This window comes from Phocoena sinus, chromosome 9 (assembly GCF_008692025.1).
Source record: "Phocoena sinus isolate mPhoSin1 chromosome 9, mPhoSin1.pri, whole genome shotgun sequence".
NCBI classification, from domain to species: Eukaryota; Metazoa; Chordata; class Mammalia; order Artiodactyla; family Phocoenidae; genus Phocoena; species Phocoena sinus.
Window position 1 is genome coordinate 102,494,946 of NC_045771.1, and position 21,335 is coordinate 102,516,280.

The 21,335-nt window shown below is 38.2% G+C and overlaps 1 pseudogene; it reads left to right on the plus strand.

Annotated features, from left to right (window-relative positions):
* Window positions 1-5,034: 5,034 nt before the first annotated feature.
* Window positions 5,035-17,587, plus strand: LOC116759181 (annotated as a pseudogene).
* Window positions 17,588-21,335: the final 3,748 nt, after the last annotated feature.

Consider the following 21,335-nt stretch of genomic DNA (forward strand, 5'->3'; position numbering starts at 1 on the left):
TAGTTCAGTATGTCTTCTAGGGTAGCAAGGCTTTGGAATTTGCATGTGAAATAATGCATTTTATTAAAATTTACTTTGACATTATTTTGCCTTCATATTACAATTAAGTAATTTACATATTTTTGGAAATTTGCTTCTGCATAGTTTGTGTTATCTGTAAGTTCATTTCAAGAAAATAAATGGGGTGCTATACAGTATGTTATGAAAGCAGTGTGGGGAAACCAGGATCCCAAACAGACCCTTGGTTCCTCCTGCAGTGACTTCATGCTTCTGTGGTGGTTATCTAATTTAGATGGGCCACTGATCTGGTTAGCAAAGAAGTTCCCGTAAGACATATCCTCATTGTGAAATGCAAATATCAAAAACTCCATTTACCCTCTCGAGGAAGTAGAACATAAGTGTCTACCACTTAAATGTGGGCTGTGCCTTGTGACTGTCTCCCAAAGAGGATAATAAGGAAAAAGGCAAAGGAAAGAGTAACTTTGCAATGGATAAACCTGACAGACACTCCCCCAGCCACAGGATGAAGGTCAGTGTCAGCTGTGGTAAGTCATGCTGATAGTTTCTACCCTTGAGATGTGACAAGAATGGTATTCGACCTGTGTGGTGTCCTTCCTAAAAACCCTAACCCCAGGGGATTCATGAGTAAAAGAGTAAGACAAACCCCAGTGGGAGGACATTCTACAAAATGCTTGGTGCTTATTCCTTAAAAGTCAAGGCCATTGAGCCTTGATTCTAGAGGAGCCTCAGGAGACATGGGGACTAAATGTAATGTGGCATCCTGATGGAATTCTGGAACAGAAAAAGAACATTTGGTAAAAACTAAGGAAATCTGAATAAAGCGTGGACTTTATCTGATAATAAAGGATCAATTTTGGTTCATTACTTGTGACACATGAACCACACTAGTGTAAGTTTTTAACAAGAGGAGAAGCTGAATGTAGGGTCATACAAGGACCCTCTGCACTATCTTTGCAACTTTTATGTAAACCTAAAATCATTTGAAAATAAAAAAGTTTATTAAAAAATGTTTACCAAAATGTTTCTCCATTTTGGGTCCCTCTATTCTGTTCCTCTCTATCTGTTAATAGTTAAATCTCTACCCATCAAACAGAAAACTTTAGGGTAAACTGCAAAACTTATTTCACCCTTGTCACTCTATCCCACTGCCTGAAATTCCTATCAATTCTACAACCACAATTGTTTTACATGCATTTCATCCTCTATGTTAATGGTCATTTCCATAACTGAGAAAGTAATTTCTTTTTGTTCTGGTTGTAGCAACATTATCTTGCCCCTTGCTTTAATCATTAATCACAGCAGATTAATTTCACTAAATATTGACATATATATATATATATATATATATATTTTTTTTTTTTTTTTTTTTTTTTTGGCGGTACGCGGGCCTCTCACTGTTGTGGCCTCTTCCGTTGTGGAGCACAGGCTCTGGACATGCAGGCTCAGCGGCCATGGCTCACGGGCCCAGCCGCTCCGCAGCATGTGGGACCTTCCCAGATCGGGGCACGAACCCGTGTCCCCTGCATCGGCAGGCGGATTCTCAACCACTGCACCACCAGGGAAGCCCTTGACATATATTTTTCTTCTCCACTTTGGGGAAACCTTAATGTCTAAATGATTTGAGGCCCTTTATGGTCTCCACCTGACTTTTTTCCCACTGGTGCACTGCTTAATCTGATCCAGTTACAATATCCTGCTAGATCTATGCTTTCTCACCTTGAGATTACAATTATGATAATCTTTCTCTCTGGATCTCTACTCCTTCTAATCCCATAAATTATACTTCCAAAATGTCCCTCTCCATAAAAAACATTTCCAAAGTTTCTAGTTCAATACAGTATAATTATTTTATTTTCTTATGCTTTATATTTTTATCAATCAATATAGCAAAGTCCATGTCTTCTTGGTAAACTGTTTCTTGAGGTCAGGTTGCCTCTTAAAATTTCCCCAGCACACCATGCACATAATTGGTGTCTAATAAATGTTTATTGAAAAAAATTTATGCTTGTGCTTGTTGGTTTACACTCCTCTATATTTTAGCATATTTTCTAAGATTCTAAAATGAGCATTTATTAATTTAAAGTTAGAATTAAACAATAAATTTCTTGCAGACTCCATTTTATACAGTATAATGCACATGTCTTTACTTTAGGACTAGTTTCTATGATGGTGGTTGTGTTGCAGGGAGGAAAGGTGGGTTACTAGAGGATGGTCACATCCCAGGTCTCAGGCAAGTCACTGGGATGGCCACCGAGTGTTGATTCTTGGCTTCACACAGAAAAGAATTCAAGAGTGTGCCATAGTAAATGAAAGTTTTATTCAGGGAGATATACACTCCATAAACAGAGTGTGGGCCATCTCAGAAGGCGAGAGGCCCCAAAATATGAGGTGGTTCATTTTTATAGGCCGGGTAATTGTATAGGCTAATAAGTGGGAGGATTATTCCAACTATTTTGGGAAAGGAGCAGAGATTTCCAAGAATTGGGTCACCGCCCACTTTTTGGCCTTTTATGGTCAGCCTCAGAACTTTCATGGTGCCTGTGGGTGTATCATTTAGATGCTGATGTATTACAATGAATGTATAATGAGGCTCAAGGTCTACTGGAAGTCAAATCATCTGTCATCTTGAACTTAGTTGGTTCTAATCAGTTTATGTTGTGTCCTCAACAGCTATGTCACTCTTTTAAAGGTTGTGCCCTGCCCCCTTTCTGTCTCAGTTGAAGGGAAGTGAACATGGGAAGGAAATGCAGAGTGAAGTGTGGTCAGAAACTGGGTGAAAGAACCATAAAACAGCCTCAAAATGTTACCAATGCATTGATACCTAAGATTCCTTCAATATTAGTCTTACTGATTACATTTATAAGAACTCTCCTGAAGATGACAGATTGGGCAGAATACACTAGAACTCAACTCTTGTCCATCTCTATCAATTATTTTCATATTAGTGTGAAATTATAATTTATAGTATCTGATTCAAATTCTTTCTATAAATAACCATTTATTAAACTCTTTGGAAAATTGGGTTTTAAGGACATAGTCAATCTCAACATGTAGAATTATATCCTGTGAGACTGAAAATGACTTTTCTGTTTAAGACAACATTGTATTGTGTGTTTTTCCAACTCAAGCAACAATTTCAAGTGGATGCAAATGTTTTGTAGTCAGTTCGCTTGCTGGCAGAATTCTCAGAAAATGTCAATGCTGATGAATCATTATGAACAATAACAATTATGGTACTTTTGCAATAATGGATTTTAGGAATAGTATTAATTCAACTGGAAATCCTTTGTGCATGAAAACAGAAATTTCTTTGGATGGACCAGCATTTGGCCTGCAAATCTCTGTTGGCCTCAGCAAAAGATGTGATGTGTTGAAAGTTCCCTGATGTTTGTAGTGTCAAGAAACAAGTTATTTTGATTCTTTGATTTCAGAGTACAATGAAAATTACTTATCTGATCTCCTGTGAATTATTGCACATAAAATTTTTGCATTGTACTGGCTTCGGGAGTTTCTGTTAATACGGATGTCAGAAAGCTGGCACAAAGGTAGCCCCACTGGAGAAGCTCTGCTGCCCAGAAAGAAAGGGGAAAATAAAAGAGGCTTGATTTCCTTTAAAATAAAAAAACAGGTGCATGACAACAACTGAATTGCACCCTTTTGTCTTTCTTCCAAGGATGCATACGTGAAAATCCTGCTGATTTCCAATAATTTTAGCACACAAAGCTTCCTCAAAACTTCCAGAGAGCACAGGCAAGTTCCGAAGGCCGGTGAGGCAATAATCATGATTCTCCTTCAGGGAACTGCTTCTTCCTCTGTGCTACCTACACCTCACCAAAATCTTATTTGGAAATTACAGTTGAGTTCACTCTGAGTTTCTGACATTAAGTGAACCTTACATCACAAACCACCCTCCTTTTTTTAAGAATCATATCCACTACCAAAAGAGAAATTGGGAAATTTTGAGGGTAGGGGACTGGATACTGAATAAAAGAATATGGATCCTGCTGCTGTAAGAAAATTGCTATGATTTCTTTTCTTACCCAGATGCTCAGGGAGAGAGAGTCCTATTTGCTTCCCCTTTATATAATCTGAAGGCAGAGTTGGGTTACTTTACTTTGATGTGTGCCCTATGATCGAAAGTGGAAGTTAATGATGAAGAGTCTCAGAATCTCAATCTCAGAAGAACTGCAGAAAAAGCATACCTGTGGGGCAGACAGGTGTAAACTTGCCCATCCTGGACACATGGCAGGAACAAAGGAGGGTGTGTATAGGCACTAGATGCAGGGTTGATGTGCAAATACTTAAGGTCCCTTCTCCCTCCCAAGGTGGTGGCTTGATTTAAAATCATGTAAGGACTTTTTAATCCCAGTGTCTTGCACAATATTTCTCAGTTTCTTCTTGAAAGATCAGCCCTTCTTCCCTTCTCTCTCTCTCTCTCCCTTTAACAGCTATCTCATGAATATTTTACTAGGAAATCTCCCTCCATCTAATTTACAATGTTGGTACTATCTGGTGAATGAAAGCACCATTAGTACTTCTGTTTTTCAAGGCAAAATATTATTTAGATACATGGTAGCCTTATTTTTTTAACTTTTTACCTCATATTGGAGTAGAGTTGATTAACAATGCTGTGTTAGTTTCAGGTGTACAGCAAAGTGATTCAGTTATACATATACATGTACCTATTCTTTTTCAAATCATTTTCCCATTTAGGTTGTTATGTAATATTGAGCAGAGTTCCCTGTGCTATAGAGTAGGTCCTTGTTGGTTAGCCATACTTCTCTTTTCATCTTTGAGCACAAATCAGGTTCACTGTATTAAAAGTCCAGAGATCGTAGCCTCTCAGGCAAACTTTATGCTACTGCAGAGAACAATTTTGAATATGGTCACAGAAGTCTCTGGTGGGGAGATAGAGCCACAGACGTGGAGGTCCCAGGGCTGCCAGCCAGCTTCCCAGAGCCTGGAGTGTGAAGAGGAAAAGCACAGAGTCAGAGGAGGTGGCCAAGGCAGAAGATGGCCCAGAAAATGTGCCTTAAATAGTTTTTTCAGTACAGTGTAGAATAAAGAAGGAAACAAAGGAGAGAGAAATGACACCATGCTGAAGTATCACTAACACTTGTAAACTGCTGAAGAATAACCAGGACAACAACAGAATGTTGGTTTTAGTCTTGGAAAATGAAAAATACAAAGTGAGAGAAGCACAAGATGTCCAGTTACAGATGAGAAAATAATCTCACCACCTCACATGTTATCTATGTGCGTTAAAAGTAAAACTTACTTCACAGCAGACAGAGTAAACTGCTCAGACCTGGGACATAGTGAATCCCTCTGGAAAGGACTCCAGCATGGATAACATCTCCAGGGGTGTATTGTGAAGGATTTGTTAGTTCCTCTTCAGGAAGCTGGCCTTCCAGAACAAGAAGAATTATTCCAAATAGAAAAGCAAGTATCTGTTATTTATCAAGAAAGATTTGAATTTGATTTTGCATCTTCTAGTTAAGGTGAAGGTAAGTCCACTAATAATGTCCTCCATAGAACTGGATTGGTCCACCTCACTTTAAAGAAAGGTTTTTATCAACCTCTCTAAGTGTGCTTCATTGGGTATCTTCAAAACCAATCTTTTGGATGGAGAAACTTTTGAATTGGAAAACAAATTATATTTTCAGATCTGCTAGTAAATATACATGCCTGAAAATGTAGGACAAAATATTTGTCAGTGGAACAAGGGCCAAAGCTAATGCTTCCAGGAAGCATTGCTAAAACAGGTCAATTTAGAGTCTAAGTCTGAACAAACTAAAATTAGCATAGAGATGCACAAGGAAGAAAAAGAGGAGAGGAAAGCTAACAGAACAAGGAAATTGAACTCTACTTCAAGACATTAAGAGGGCAAAAGTGAAACTTTCAAAAGAAAAAAAAAACATTATTTCCAAAAGAATTGGATGGAAGTGTCAGTACAAGCAATGCTCACAATTTCAATTTGACAGTGAAGGTTCATCTTACGCTTTTAAGGCAAAGTAAAATGAGCAAGAGTCCTAAAAGAGGAGAAAGCAAATGAGTCTGGAATGAGCATCTGTGAATCAAGTAGCCAAGGAGTCTGGGAAGTGATTCTGATGGCCTCTATTTGCCTTCTAAAATGCCTACTTGCATCACCTGTGTTCAAGCTCACCCTCAAATCAGATAGGAGCGCAAACACCAAGGCCTTGATCTAAACTAGCACTAAGATGTACCCATGAAAAGAGATGCAAGATTCAAAGCCAACATAACTCTTGCAAGCACACCACCCAACACTCACCAGCCACCTCGGCTTCGCCTGAAGGCTCTCACCAATGTCTCCTCATCTCCTGTAGTGAAAATCAGAAAAAAAAACCCAGAAAACTGGTTTTTCTCCAAAAAAAAAAAAAAAAAAAAAAGAATAAAGAAAGCTGAGCGGTGCCTTGGTCTAAGAATAAGTGCACAGTGTGAAGTATAAGGAAGACACACTAGCATCAAAACAGGGAAGGGTCTAGTCTACAGATCTGTGTTTCGTTAATTCTATTTTCAAACAGAAAGAAAAAGACTGTAAACCCAGTTCTAAAAAAAAAGAAAAGTAAATACAGTGATGCTTTTGTTGTGCATCATTGAAATACATCCTACATACTCATTTCTCAAAGAGAGGTTCTGTAACAAAGCACAAGTGGGTCATACCATTGACACAGAGCTGTCTGGGCAGGATGCTTCAGAGCATAAACATTTCTTCAAAACTATACTTCATATATATTTTTTAAACCTTTAATAAATGTAAGCTTATTTTTCTTTTGAATATATATAACTTATTCAATCATTGTAATAGTTTAGATTTCTTATAATACCTTGAACCCTTAATTTGAGTTGAAGTGTGTCATATATTATTGTTTTGGAAAGCAACAATGGTTATTAAAATGAAAATGTTTTAATTATAAAGTTTTGGCATACTTATATTTCCCTTACAATGGGGACATGAGAGTGAACGATCTTTGAAGACAAGTTGAGGATCACTTAAAACTCTTTACCGTAACAGTTGAGTAAAGTAAGTCCTTGACATTCACATCCTCCTAGTTGTGTGTGGACCCCTCAAACCACTGCTACATTTCATTTTTCAGACGAAACATGTATGAGATTTTATTAGCTGTCTCAGGCTGCTGTGACAAAATATCACAGACTGAAATTCATTCATTTTTCACAGTTCTTGAGGCTGGAACCAAAAATCAACTTTCTGGCTGATTTGGTGGGTGACAGTGGCTATCTGCTTGTTCATTCTGTCCTCACAGGCCTTTCCTCAGTGTCTGTGCTAACAGAGGGGGAGGGGGGCACTATCTGGTGTCTCTTCCTAACAAGACACTAATTCCATTGGATCAGGGGTCCACCTTCCTTATACCAAGGCACACTTTCTTATACCAAATACAGACACACTTGGATTCAGGGCTTCAACATATGAATGGGGCAGGGGCCAACATCCAGTCCATAACAGAGATCATGCTGTGAATGAAAAATGTCAGTGCCGTATCGGTACAAAAATGATGTTGCAGTCATCAAGCCATCACTTTACAGCCTCCCCAAAGGTGAGCCCTGAGGGAACTCAGGTTGGAAACAGGATGCCCCCCATCAACCATCAACCACTGAAGCCACACTCTGACTTGTACCCTGAAAGGACTCAGGATTAGAAAGCACAGGACACTGGCCTCAGACGGCTGAGATGCACGTCAATGGGGTGATTTCAGTGAGCCCAGATTCTTGCATCTTCCCATACATATAAAAGCACTAAATTCTTTAACTTGAGATGTCTGGTTTTCTTTAATTAACAGTAATCTTTTGATGTTCCAAATACCTGGCCTTGGTGGCAAAAACTCCTCTATATCCTGGCTCCCCCCTTACCACTTTGGAGGAGTCCCTCAGAATTATCTGAGATGCTGTGTCCCGGGCTTAAGTCCTCAGTTTTGTCCCCTGAATAAAACATAACTCTCAACTTTTAGGCTGTGCACTTTTTCTCAGTCGACAGTAATCAGCAAATGAGCTCAGGTTCAGGAATTAGTAAAAGACTAGCTCTGAACTCCAAGATCTAAGTGTCCATTGTTCAAAGTGACCCCTTAGCAAAACCCACAAATTACTATATCACAGACTTTCAGGATAGGTCCCTTATTTAGTCAAGAATTTCAAATGTTACATGTATGAATGCCAAGGGCTTTTGGATTTGCTTTATATCAAGTTTTCGACCAACCAGTGAGAGGGAATTCATTTAGTTTAGAAAATTTAAAGCCTTCATTTGTATATATCTTTTAAACTTTAAAGCAACTGTGCTTTATCAATTTTTAAAGTGCAGTACAATTTTGCAGGAGATCAAGAAGAACCCAGAGGTCATGATACACTGTGTGAACAAGCTTCCCCCTCCTGCCTGGAGGCCCCATTCTGAGCTCTGGTCCTAGCCCCACTGCCTCACATCTGATTCTGCCTCTTCTTCTGGCTAACCTGGACTTAAACCCTCTCCCTTCGACCTCCTAGTAATCTTTTGCTCTTGTTCTTAGGTTACATGATAAACAAATACAGGCTCATCTAAAGAATTAAATAATGTGTTATGTTATGTTGGTATAAAAAGCAGAACTTGGGGAGCCCTCTCTGGCTCCATTTGAAATGCGGGGGATGCTTCGGCTGGTGCTATGGAGAATTTATACACATGCTTCATCTTGTTTCTTGGGGCTCATTTTATATGTATGTGTGTGTGTGGTGTGTAGGTGTGTGTGTATGTGTGTGTGTGGTGTGTAGGTGTATGTGTGTGTGTCTGAGTGTGTTTGTGTACACAGAGTGGAAGAGAGAGGGGACAACAGGAGAAAGGTGGAGAGTTGCAGTACCCTTTTTTGTTGTTATTGCTGTTCAACATCACATCTTGGCCATGTACCCCAGACAATACCTAAAGGTCTGTGTCATCTCATCACAGCTGCATAATATTCCCTGGTGTGCACTCTCTCTATTTTCCTGATCCACCCTGGTAAATAGTTTGTTGTTTATTTATTTCTATTATAAGTAATCTTAGGATACACTTACTTGTAAATAAACAGCTGTGCCCTCATTTGAATTTCTCTAAAATCAATTCATTAATTGTTTTAATAGATCTTTATTGGAGTATCATTACTTTACAAAATTGTGTTAGTTTCTGCTGTATAACAAAGTGAATCAGCCATATGCATACATATATCCCCATATCCCCTCCCACTTAAGCCTCCCTCCCACCCTCCCTATCCCACCCCTCTGGATGGTCACAAAGCACTGAGCTGATCTCCCAGTGCAACACAGCTGCTTCCCGCTAGCTATTTTACATTTGATAGTGTATATATGCCCGTGGCACTCTCTCACTTTGTCCCAGCTTACCCTTCCCCCTCCCTGTGTCCTCAAGTCCATTCTCTATGCCTAAGTCTTTATTCCTGCCCTGTCGCTAGGTTCATCAGTACCTTTTATTTATTTTTTTTAGATTCCATATATGTGCATTAGCATACGATATTTGTTTTTCTCTTTCTGACTTACTTCACTCCAACACTGCTTTCTGATTAAACACACCCAGGGAACACTACTCACCACAGTGGGATGACACAGTCCATCCAGGTCTCCCAGCACCTCATGTTACCACCCTCCCCGACCTTGCTGACGTGCCTATGAAGTGGGGTCCCCTCTGCACCCATCCTATCTTCCATTCCCCTCTGAGGTGGCACCTTGCATTATTTGGTGGACATGAAGATTCTAGTTATCATCTTAGCTCACTTACTGTTATGTTGCTTTTCTCTTCCCTTGGTTTCTAGAAGGACTTCTCATATCTGACTTGCTTTCCATTTAGTTATGACCCTCAGCTCTACCATTCCACTCACTTATCAAGAGACAAAAACTGGGTCTTGGTTGCTGTCCATCTAAGCCCCTTCACAGTTGTATAACTAGGGGACGTGCACACACACACGTATACAAAGGCGCACACATGTATTTATGATCTCTTAGTATGAAATGAGTCCTAAGAAACAAACAAACATGTATATAAATGCCTCTTAGGTCATGCCAAGGGTCCACACCTCTAGAAAGCAATGAGAGGGAAATTCTTAAGTTTGGCTTGATTGAATTTCTACCTAAGCATTTGAGTCCAGACATCAGGGGCTTGGTTTCCATTCATAAGAATTTACAAAGTGATTATTTTATTAATAATGGAAAATAATACAGAACAACATAAAATGATTTACTAAAGTGTGGGTTTGAGAATCAATGGCAAGTCTTATAGTAAGATTTAATAATATTTAATTCATGAAATGTGAAAATGAATAAAATCATTTATGGAATATTTTGAAGCCAATGAGAGCTAATGAATCTTATAAATAACAGGCAAAATTATTTTATCAGTGGATACTACAGATTTAATATAATAGAGTTCTCCAAAGTCAAGAAAGTAAATGCCTGAATAACAGCCATATTTAGTCACAGGAGAGGTAAAATGATCTTAGGTGATACTCAAAAATCAAAGATGGATTTGATTTAAAATATTTTATAAGTTTTTGGAAACTAATAAACTATACATAAATCACCAGACAGAAAAAAAATAATTTCTTTCTTTTCCTACTAGAACTGCATTTAATCAGAGCCTAAAAGTCCTATCGTTTCTATTTTAAATAATTTCTGAGGAAGACCAGGAAGCAGAGTTGAATGTGACCTTCTCTTCCTCACAGAGAAATAAAGCAGCAGCTGAAAGGAAGCATATTGAAAAACTCTCTCACTCCCGTGCATAAAAATCTCACACTGGAGCTCTGTGGGTGGGTAGTACTGTGTCTCTGATACAGAGCTCAGAGAGAAAGGAAAACAAGAAAAAGAAGAAAAAGTTCCTGAAAGACAGATCCTAAACATGAAGGGAATCATTACATTTGAGGAAATGAAAGAATGGTAAAATATTTTAAAACATCCAGGAAATTGGAAGAATTAAAAGAAAATAAAACAGAAATAATGCAAGTTGAAAGAGTTAACACAAAAAATAATGATGATCTCTGGAGAGTGTAGTAATATTGCAGGCATTCAACAATTTTTTATTTTTAAAAAGCTACTTTTAAAAATCTTATTTTTTTCTGTGAAACTTAGTTACATAAATGCTTCTGTGAATAGCTTTTATTCAACTATGTGGTTGAAAGATATTTTCTCCTGTATGATCAGCATTATTTTTCTGCACACTTTTCCCTCTTTAGATGTGACTGTCATCTACCTTATGCAAATAGTAAATATTTCTGCTACCTTTGTTTTACAACACGCACACACACTTTGTGATGGAATGATTAGTTCTTCTTTAGTCAACCTACCACTAGAATAGATTTTTAACATTTATGATCGAAGCATTGCATGGGATCACCTTTACAAGATATGTGAGGGTGACTCTAGTGGAAAGCTTCTAACCAAGAATTTTATACATGGAATGCATTCTTGCTGTTAACTGAGCTAGTGCCTCATTAAACTAAGCATTATCAGTGGAATTAGACAAATATGCAAATAAAATCAGTTGTCTGTTCACACCTGCTTTCCTTTTATGGTTCCTCACAAAAGATAAGCCTGCATTGTACAATGCAGCTGCAAGTGCCAGAATATCCCCTCTGCCCCCAACCAGTCGCGAGCAGGGTAGTAGCAAGAGTTCCCCAGATCCAGAAGTGGGGAGCTCCAGAACTGACAAATTCGGAAGCCAGCTGCTTCCCGTCCTCCACATCCTAATTTGGGGGTGTCTTCCTCATGGCCACAGAGAGGTATGGCAGATCCTGGCACAAAAAGGGTACCTGGAAAGGACAGGCAACTCTTTTATTAAGGAAGAAAATCATTCCCAGGGACTTCCCTGTCAGTCCAGTCGTTGGGACTTCACCTTCCAATGCAGGGGGTGCAGGTTCGATCCGTGGTTGGGGAGCTAAGATCTCACATGCCTCGCAGCCAAAAAGGCCAAAACATAAAACAGAAGCAATATTGTAACAAATTCAATAAAGACTTTAAAAATGGCCTACATCAAAAAAAGAAATAGAAAATTGTTCCTAGAACCTCCTCAGCAGACCTCTCAAGGCTGTGAACCAGGGAGGGTTACCTGTGGGACTGAAGACCTGCAAGGGGAATGTTTATGTCAGTCCTGGTCATCTCCACATGCCTTTATTTTAAGGTAAAGGTAATGGAGTGAGATCAGGGGAGGATGGTATTGTTTAGGCAGCTAGTCCTGTCTGTGACATCAAATACACTTTAAAGTTCTTTTACAAAAGATGATTTATGCTAATATTTTTGAATCCCAGCCTTCTGTTTCTTTCCACTCTGGAATGCAGAACTATGGCTTGCACATTTGATGAAAGGATATATACCACAACACCTAGTGATACAAATTGAAATGGGGAGGGAAGACCCAGGGAAAGCACATTGTGAAGAAATTCTCAAAAATTCCCATATCAAGGAACATCCTATGCCTAGAGTTGCCACCTGTTACTATCTGACTGACCCTGAAGACTAATTATTACCCAGCACAAACACAGAAACTGGTCATCTACCTCCTGTCCAGTGAGCATCCTTCATGGATTCAGTGCTTCTCTCTACTCTTCAAAGCAGATACATCCCCTCTGCTTGGCCCACCCTCCAAGTCCTGGAGAACCATGTCTCTGGTCTCACAGAGGTAGCCCAGGATTCAAGAAGAAGCTCCCAGGTCTCCTGACCTCAAATGCATCCACGTGGATGCTGCAGGATCTTTTGGGACCTCTGGGCTGCAGCCGGCGCAGGGTGGGTCATTCCCTTTCTCTGCTTCTGTCTTTCCAGCACATCACTGAGGTTCAGAAAGGGTCCAGGCTGGTAGTGACTGTCTACAAGTTAGCAGTGCCTATGGTCTGCCACCTGCATCTGTGCCCACTTATTCTCCTCAATTGGCATTAAAGGCACCAGGTTAATTATGGGTTTATAGCCATGGTATAGCCCATCACAGTCTCCCTTTCACTGAAGAAATGTCCCTCTTCCCGGACCTTAGGTTAAGGGGAAACCACTGCCTACTCTTGACCTGCCTTCCCCTCAGGAAGGGCGTCAGCTGGAGAAACACCCCCCTCACCCCCTACCTCGCAGATTCCCTGGGAAAGCCTGTCCCGGTTTGCTCTGTGCTCTGTGGTCATTTTGTGGTCATATTTTCCTCTTTACTTATTGGAGATGGGGTGGAAGTGGAGGTAAAGTAAATGCATGGATAAGACATGTAATTCCGGTGAAGGGTAAGCCCAAGTCTACAACCATGCTTATTTGCATATACAAATGATTCTTGTTATTCATGATAAGTATGTTCTCTAAAGTCACTGCAAACACTGAATTACTAGATTCTGGCCATTGCTCCTGGTGGAAATACAGGGTTGGGTTCCTGCAAGCCTCGGGTCACAAGTGGTCAACTGATAACCTCATAACCCCGTTTTATGTGGTTTCTGTGTAAGGACACCTAATTAGATAGGTATGTTGATTCATTGACCTTGACCTGATGGGCAGCAGCATAACTCATGCCTGAATAAAGCTTCTCTAATGCAAATATTTTCTCCCTAAAGCACATCACAGCATCCTTGTGCTTAGGAATCCTAAACAGCACTTAGCACTATGCTTGGGGGTGTTTAAACAGCAAAATCACCAACAAAAAGCACAAAATGTGTGAGAGCTGAAACAAGAAGGCAGAAGGCTCTCTTGTTCAGCCGCAAATGGGAACATGGCCACTTGGTGACTCACGTTTTTACTGCTCTGTGCCTGTGAGTAAATGACCAGGAAAATGTCACAGGTATTGATTCTGAGGTTACAAAGAACTTTTGGCAAGTATGTGAATTTGTAAATACACAATGTAAATGGTGAGTATAAACTGTATGTCAATAAATCTATTGTCCACACATCTTCCTCCCTTCCTATCAGAAATAGAAAAGGAAAAGAAGAGAGGGATTTTATTTTTCTGCATTGATTTATTTTGAAAACTTAAGCATTTACAGAAAAGTTAAACAAATACAACAGTGAACACTTTTCAACAACATTTACCATGTGTTAACATTTTGTCACATTGCTGAGGTCCCTTTGCCTACCTCTTTATCAGGACATTTCATCCCCCAAGTACTCAGCATGCTTTCTCTAAAGGGAGGTATATTCTCCCACAAACTGCAATGCCATGATTGGGTCAAAAAATAACATTTTATTGTGTCATCTAATCGATATACAATTCATATTCAAATGTATGCAGTTGTTTTAAAATATATATCACAGTCTCATAAGGGAGGGGGAGATTTCATCCCTAACCCTCTTGAGTTCTTCTGGCTGATCTAATAATTAAATTGACACAAGGCAGATTAACAGGAGAAAAAAATACATTACAGAGGTCTTATAGAAATGGGAGTCCTCAAAGCAGGTTATTTATGTATGATTTTTAGAAAAATAATCTTATTTTTAAAGATTTAATAAATCAAAAGGGTTAGTTATTTATTTATTATTGTGGTATGTGGGCCTCTCACTGTTGTGGCCTCTCCTATTGCAGAGCAAAAGCTCCGGACGTGCAGGCTCAACGGCCATGGCTCACGGGTCCAGCCGCTCCGCGACATGTGGGATCTTCCCAGATGGGGGCACGAACCCCTGTCCCCTGCATCGGCAGGCGGACTCTCAACCACTGAGCCACCAGGGAAGCCCGAGTTATTATTATTTTTTTTTAAGATTTAATAAATCAAAAGGGTTCATGCTTGGGATAGCAGACTAATGAAGAAATGACAAAGTTTGTTTAAACTGATTTCTATGCTTTGAATTCCCTGTCTGGTCATAAGAATGTTTTCTATCCTCCTGATATAGAAGGATACTTTCACATGGGAGATTTACTTCCAGCTTTTAGGGGGAAAGAGGGGTATCAGAGTATTTTTATTATTATTACATCACTTTTTTGCACCAGCTGTCTCTCAATTAACTTTAATTCAAAATAATCAATATGCCATTGAGGCAAATTTGGGGGCACCCTGGGCCCCAACAGTCTTTTAAATAACATATTTATTCTAGAACACAATCAATGTTTACACACAGGATATGGTTATGTTTCTCAGCTTCTTTTAGTGGAGAACAGTCCTTTTACGTTTATTTATTTTGTTAGTTTTAGAAAGTCATATTGTTTTTCATGACACTGTTATGAAAAGTGCAGGCCAGTTGCCTTGTAAAACCTTCTGTATTTTTTGAAGTTTACCTTACATTAAGCCATTTTAGCCAAGAATACCATATAGCAGTGTTGAATATTTGTTATTGAATCACATCAAAATGTACATAATGTCAGCAAAAGCTATCACTCATATTCAAGTTTGGGGCAAAAAGGGGCCAAATGTTTCAACGCAAAGTGTGAAAAGTTACTTCGAAGATCATCTACTAACCATCACAACCTCTGAGATTATGTACCATATTATTCTTTAGGGTCACTTATACTTTCTTGTTTGTATTGATTTTCTTTCTTCCTTATTTTTTTAGTTGCTTTTATCATAGTTTCCAATTCTCCATTAATTTATTTGCTCATTTGTTCATTATTGCAATGTGATTTTTGCAATAAACAAGTATTGCCAGCTCAATCTGTGTCAAAACCTGTGTTTTACTAATAAATGAAAAATGATAACATTAACATCAAATATGTCGACATGAACATGTGATCTCAAAATGTATATTAGCATAATAAGCTAGTTATCATATTCAATTTACTTGGATAATTTAACTTAGAAGGATAATCAGTTATAGAATTAGGATTCAAACATAGGTCTGTTCAATTCCAAAGCACTCTGTGACAATTAGCTCATAGTCTAATGGAAAGAAAAGAAGCCTGTAAATAAATAATTCCATCTTTAAATGCTTAGTAGATTTAGTTATAACATACAAGGAGAGAGTGGTCAACTTGCTTTATACTGGCAGGAGAAATTTTAGCTTAGCAATTTCTTTTAAAAAGTTGTTTTTTATTGAAATATAGTTGATTTACAATGTTGTGTTAGTTTCAGTGTACAGCAAAGAGATTCGGTTGTACATACATCTATCTATTGTTCTCAGATTATTTGTCCTTATAGGCTATTACAAAATATTGAGTATAGTTCCCTGTGCTATACAGTAGGTCCTTGTTGGTTATCTATTTTATATGTAGCAGTGTGTATATGTTAATCCCAAACCCCTAATTTATCCCTGGTTTAGCAATTATTTATAAAGAGAGCAAAGTGAAAAAGACTAGTTCCAGAAGAAAAAGAGTAGTTGAAATACAAAGTTATGGGGGAAGAAAAACTTAATCTGAAAATCGGTGAGCAATCTAGTATGTGGAAGAATAGTATAAATACAAGGATATGGTAATAGGTAAGGGTGGGGACTTAGGAAATGGATGTCCTCCAAAATCTGTATTAATCAGGTCAGGCTGTCATAACAAGTTACCACAGGTTGGACTATTTAAACAAAATATTTAATTTTCTCACAGTTCTGGAAGCTAGGAGTCCAAAGTCAGGGTTGCTTTTGAGGACTCTTCTTCTGAGTCTTTTAGGGTGCTGCTATCTCATCGTGCTCACATGACCCTTTGTGTACAGGGCACTTTGATTCCTCTTCTTATAAGGACACTAATCCTATTGAATTGAGGTTCCACCCTTATGACCTCATTTAATCTTTATTACCTCCTTATAGGTCTTATCTCTAAATACAGTCACATTGTGTGTTAAGGCTTCAGCATATGAATTTTGGAGGATACCATTCAATACACAGCATTCCCCCATGGTCTCCCAGAATTCATGTCTTTCTCACATGCAAGATACAACCCATCCCAACAGTCTCGAAGACCTTAACTCATCCCAGCACCAAAACTAAAGCCTAATGTCTCATCTAAATAATACCTAAATCAGATTTCAGTGAGACTTTATGTCTCAGAGTATACCAGTAACCCTCCAATGACAACTTGGGTTGAGTTTTTGACAATGGAAATGGAGAAAAAAGAGCAGACAAGTGTTTGAGGTCTGAAGGAAATGGAGTTAACAAGATTTAGGGAGTAGCTGGATTTGAGTAATTAGAAGAAATGGAAGTCCACTAGATCACCCAGATCTCCGGCGTAGATGAATTAGTGCCTGGTGTTACCATTAATCAAACACAATGGGAGGAGGATAATTGTGGGAAGATGATGGATTTGGCGAGAAAGCACACACAAATGTTGCCTTCACTTTTTCCTATAAATCTCCAAATGTAATGTATAGATAAGAGAGTGCATCAATTTACTTCTTGCCTTTTATCAGCCCTTTCTGACCTCAGTCTTTCTAACTGCAGGAACCTTCATTTATATGGGTTCTTGACAAACTATAGTCTGAGTCACTGAGAAAATAAATGGTGCTATATAGTAAGATCTTGACTAGAAGAGGAAATTTTGGAATTATTCTATTGCCCAAGGCCAGAAATATGCAAGGTGAGCTCCTAAATCTCTTTTCATAAACTAGGCTCTGTGTCCATGTTGTTGGGACAGGAGGAGCTTCATCTCTGGCTCCTGATTGAAGTCTCAGTTCAGCTTGACCTGAGAAAGGATTTCCCCATGGCTGAGGAGCAGGGTTAGCAAGGTGACCTGCCCTTTTTCTTTTGAGGAGTTGACACTTGTCCTTCTCCGTCTGGCTACAGGCTGGATTTCTGTTTCAACCCAGGTGGCCATCCCCATCAGCCCCCACATACACACACAGATGAGCAGACACACACAGGCACACACACACACACACATACACACACACCCACGTTCTTTCACCAAGATACTGCTGACCTCAGAACAACCACCACTCCATTCTCCTCCTATAAATCCTCTCCTCTTGGCTAAGGACATCAACACATACGAACACAGGTTTCCTTTTCCCAGTTTGACATAATTATTTAAACTGCTTTGGAGCTTTCTTGGGGGACATCTTTGTGGTTCAGTCATTACCTATAGTTGAAGGTCCTCTAATTTTCTAAGTCCAAGTTAGTCAAGGCCAAGTTTATATTGACAAATTTTATGGAAATTTACTTACATATTCACTTTAAAGGAATCTTTATTTCTAAACTGTGAGGGTTCTAAGTTTTAACATATTGCTGTATTCCTATTTTGCTGTTTTCCGAGTCACAAGAAAACTTTAAGTTTAGTAAAAAATATGTCAAGTTAATAGACTGTATATGAAAAGAAATTACCATAAAGATGATTCCAAACATTATATGAATAATGAATGGTTAAATGTTTGTTTTTCTCATGTTCTTTTACAACATGTAGAGAGTATATTGTTTAATTTATTCTTATTTGAGCTTAAATTATCATGAGTAAACAACTACCAATTGATAGTCTAGTACAAGTCACTGGCAAAATAAATATATTTGGTTAAATATTTCAACACAAATCCTAGTAAATGTACCATTTTTGTTGGTATGTTGCACAGCACTTGCATTTGTATTCTGATTCCTCTGCCTCCCTGACAAAGTTGGAGAAGGCACCGAAAGGTAGAACATCGCTAGTAGTGGTATTATCTCATTTCAATGATTGCTTTAAAGCAATAAAAATTTTAATCATTTTTTTCCACTCTTAGATTCAGAGATGTATCAAATAGGAATATTAATGAATAATGATTTACCCTCTAGAAAACATTTTCCTTTAGGGTCCAAAAATAATAACTGCATTATCAGTGATAGGTATTTTCAGTACAGGTTTTAGAATATGGGTATAATGGATATAAATTTTATTACACATTTTTGTGATCTGGTCAAATATTTTGCCTCACAATTTTTAATGTGCTCAATTATACTGTCTAATAAGAATAAATATGTTTAATTATTGTCATAAAATGTTAGTGTAAAAAAATACTAATTCCATTAGTGAAAAGGAAGGTGAACAAAAGAATCTAAATACAAAGGCTGAACTAACCATGAAATACTGATAAATACTTTGTGAACTATAGAAATGAGAATTTTATGTTAATCACTTTTGAAGAAATTTATACTAGTAGCAAATATCATTAAGGGCATATTAGTCTTTGAAATATTTTGTTCATAAAAACTTATAGGGCCATCCTGACCAATCATGTCTTTCCAGTTAAAGCAAGCCCAAGAGGAAAATTTCTGAAAAATAACTGTTACAAAGAAATACTTTTAAGTTTAACACACTGATCTTTTGTGATCTTTTGTTTGATTGGTGATGTGTATTACACTCAGGAATAAAAGACAGAGGGTTAGGGAGGCAGTGTGCATCTCCTTCTGGTAACAGCATCCAGATCTTCCTGTGAGAAGCCAATTCTTTGCTTTTTTACACAATCCTGTTTTGATTCTTAATCCAGGGCTGGCTCTCTCCTGTCTGGTGGCAGCCAGGACAGTGGGAATCTCTTCTGTTTACATTTAAAACTTGAGAAAAGTGAAATATAGTACTCAAAATAGTTGGAACATTTGATTCTAACAATGGTACCCTTGAAAGACTGTGCTTTAGGGCTTTCTGGCTTCTGTTCCTTCTGGACCTGGGTTGGATTTATCAAGTACCCATTTCCTCCCATACACTGTTCTCTTAAATTAACTAGAATTGGATTCTGTTGCACTGAATGAAAATTATAGGTGATACTTGAGGTACGCATTCATTCCTTCTGAAATGGCTGAGAGTAGATTCAGGTTTCCAGAAATAATTGAAATAGAGTAACAGTATTCTATGAAAAGTAGGTAGGCACACTGTGACAAAAGCAACTTCCAGGGGACTAGAATTTGCAGGAATACAGCCAGAAGTCTGATTTCTACTCAGACCCTTGCTACACAGTTGGCCTCCAGAAAGTCATATATGCACATTGCTCTTTTTTCCCTTGAGTAGGGATAACAAAGGCAGGGCCATTTACAGTGAAAGTTTGTATTCAAAATGCCTTATGGTTCATGCACAGAATTTTTGCTCAATAAAGATTTGTAAAATGAATAATATTTTAATCTACCTGACATTTAAGTAAGAGAATCATGGTGGACATTTGTCAGTCTCTTGTTTGCCTAGTTTCTGAACTTCCTGGCTTATACATCTTGTTCAGCAAAACAACCCGTCAGCCCCCAAATCACTATAGAATCTGAAAGTTCCAGAGATAAGCCTTGAGCACCTTCTCATAACAGGATAAAGGAATGTGATCCAAGCCCTGCTCAATCATATGTACCCAACTTCTAACCCTGAATCAGGGTTGTGGGATGCAAAGAGGCAGAGACCACAGCAAAACAGCATTTCAGGCAGTGCTATTGCAGGAAAAGTGATGTCTCAGGAGAACCCTAGGAGTAATGCTGGCAGTGGTGTCAGTGTTCCACTGTGGAAAGGACAGAAGATTGATCTCAGTATATGCTTATTCTAGCGTTTCTTCCAAATCAGCGACTTTGGAGGTGGGGAATAAGGAGGGAAGCAAGCTATAATTTAGCCTGTCCTCCAAACTATTCTAATGAAGCTTCAAGTTTGAGAACATCTAGTCCAAGAGTACAGGTTTGAGACTGGATCTGCAGGATTCAAATTTCTACCACCTAATTTTTATACATGTATGTGTGATATTTTGCACATAGTTCAATTGCTAATCTCTCAGTTTCTCACCAGTAGAGATAGTAACTCCTATCTTGTAGGTCTTTGCTGACACACATTACATCCTATGTAAATTTTAGCTGTGATTATCTAACAGTCACTTAGTACATTTATATTTTGCTTAAAATATCTTGAAAAAGTTTATATTGCTTGCAGCTAAATATTACAAAAGATACAAGGGTCATTAAAAAATGTGGTTGTAATATGTTTCACACTTGAAGAAAGAAAAGGTTTGCAAAAACACTTACAAACTGCAAAGAAGTATAATGTACCTATTACATAATAACACCTCATCCTCTCCTCCCCTAGCCCCTAGAAACCATCCTTCCACTTTCTCTATGAATTTGACCAGTCTATGTACCTCATTTACATGGAATCAAATGATATTTGTACTTTTGTGATAGGCTTATTTAACTTAGTTTGTTAATGTCCTCAGGTTTCACCCATGTTATAACATGTATCAGAATTTCCTTACTTTTGAGATTAAATAATATTTCATTGTACATATTTATCATATTTTGTTTATCCAATTATCTATCAATGCACATAGGTAAATTGCTTCCACCTTTTGCTTATTGTCAATAATGCAGTAATAAACATATATCTCTTCAAGTCCCTACTTTCAATTCTTTATGGTATATACCCAGAAGTAATTCTAGTTTTAACTTTTTGAGGGACTGTTTTTCATACTGTTTTCAGTAATTGCTGTACTATTTACTTTCCCACTAACAGAAAACAAGGGTTACAGTTTCTCCACATCCCTAGTCAA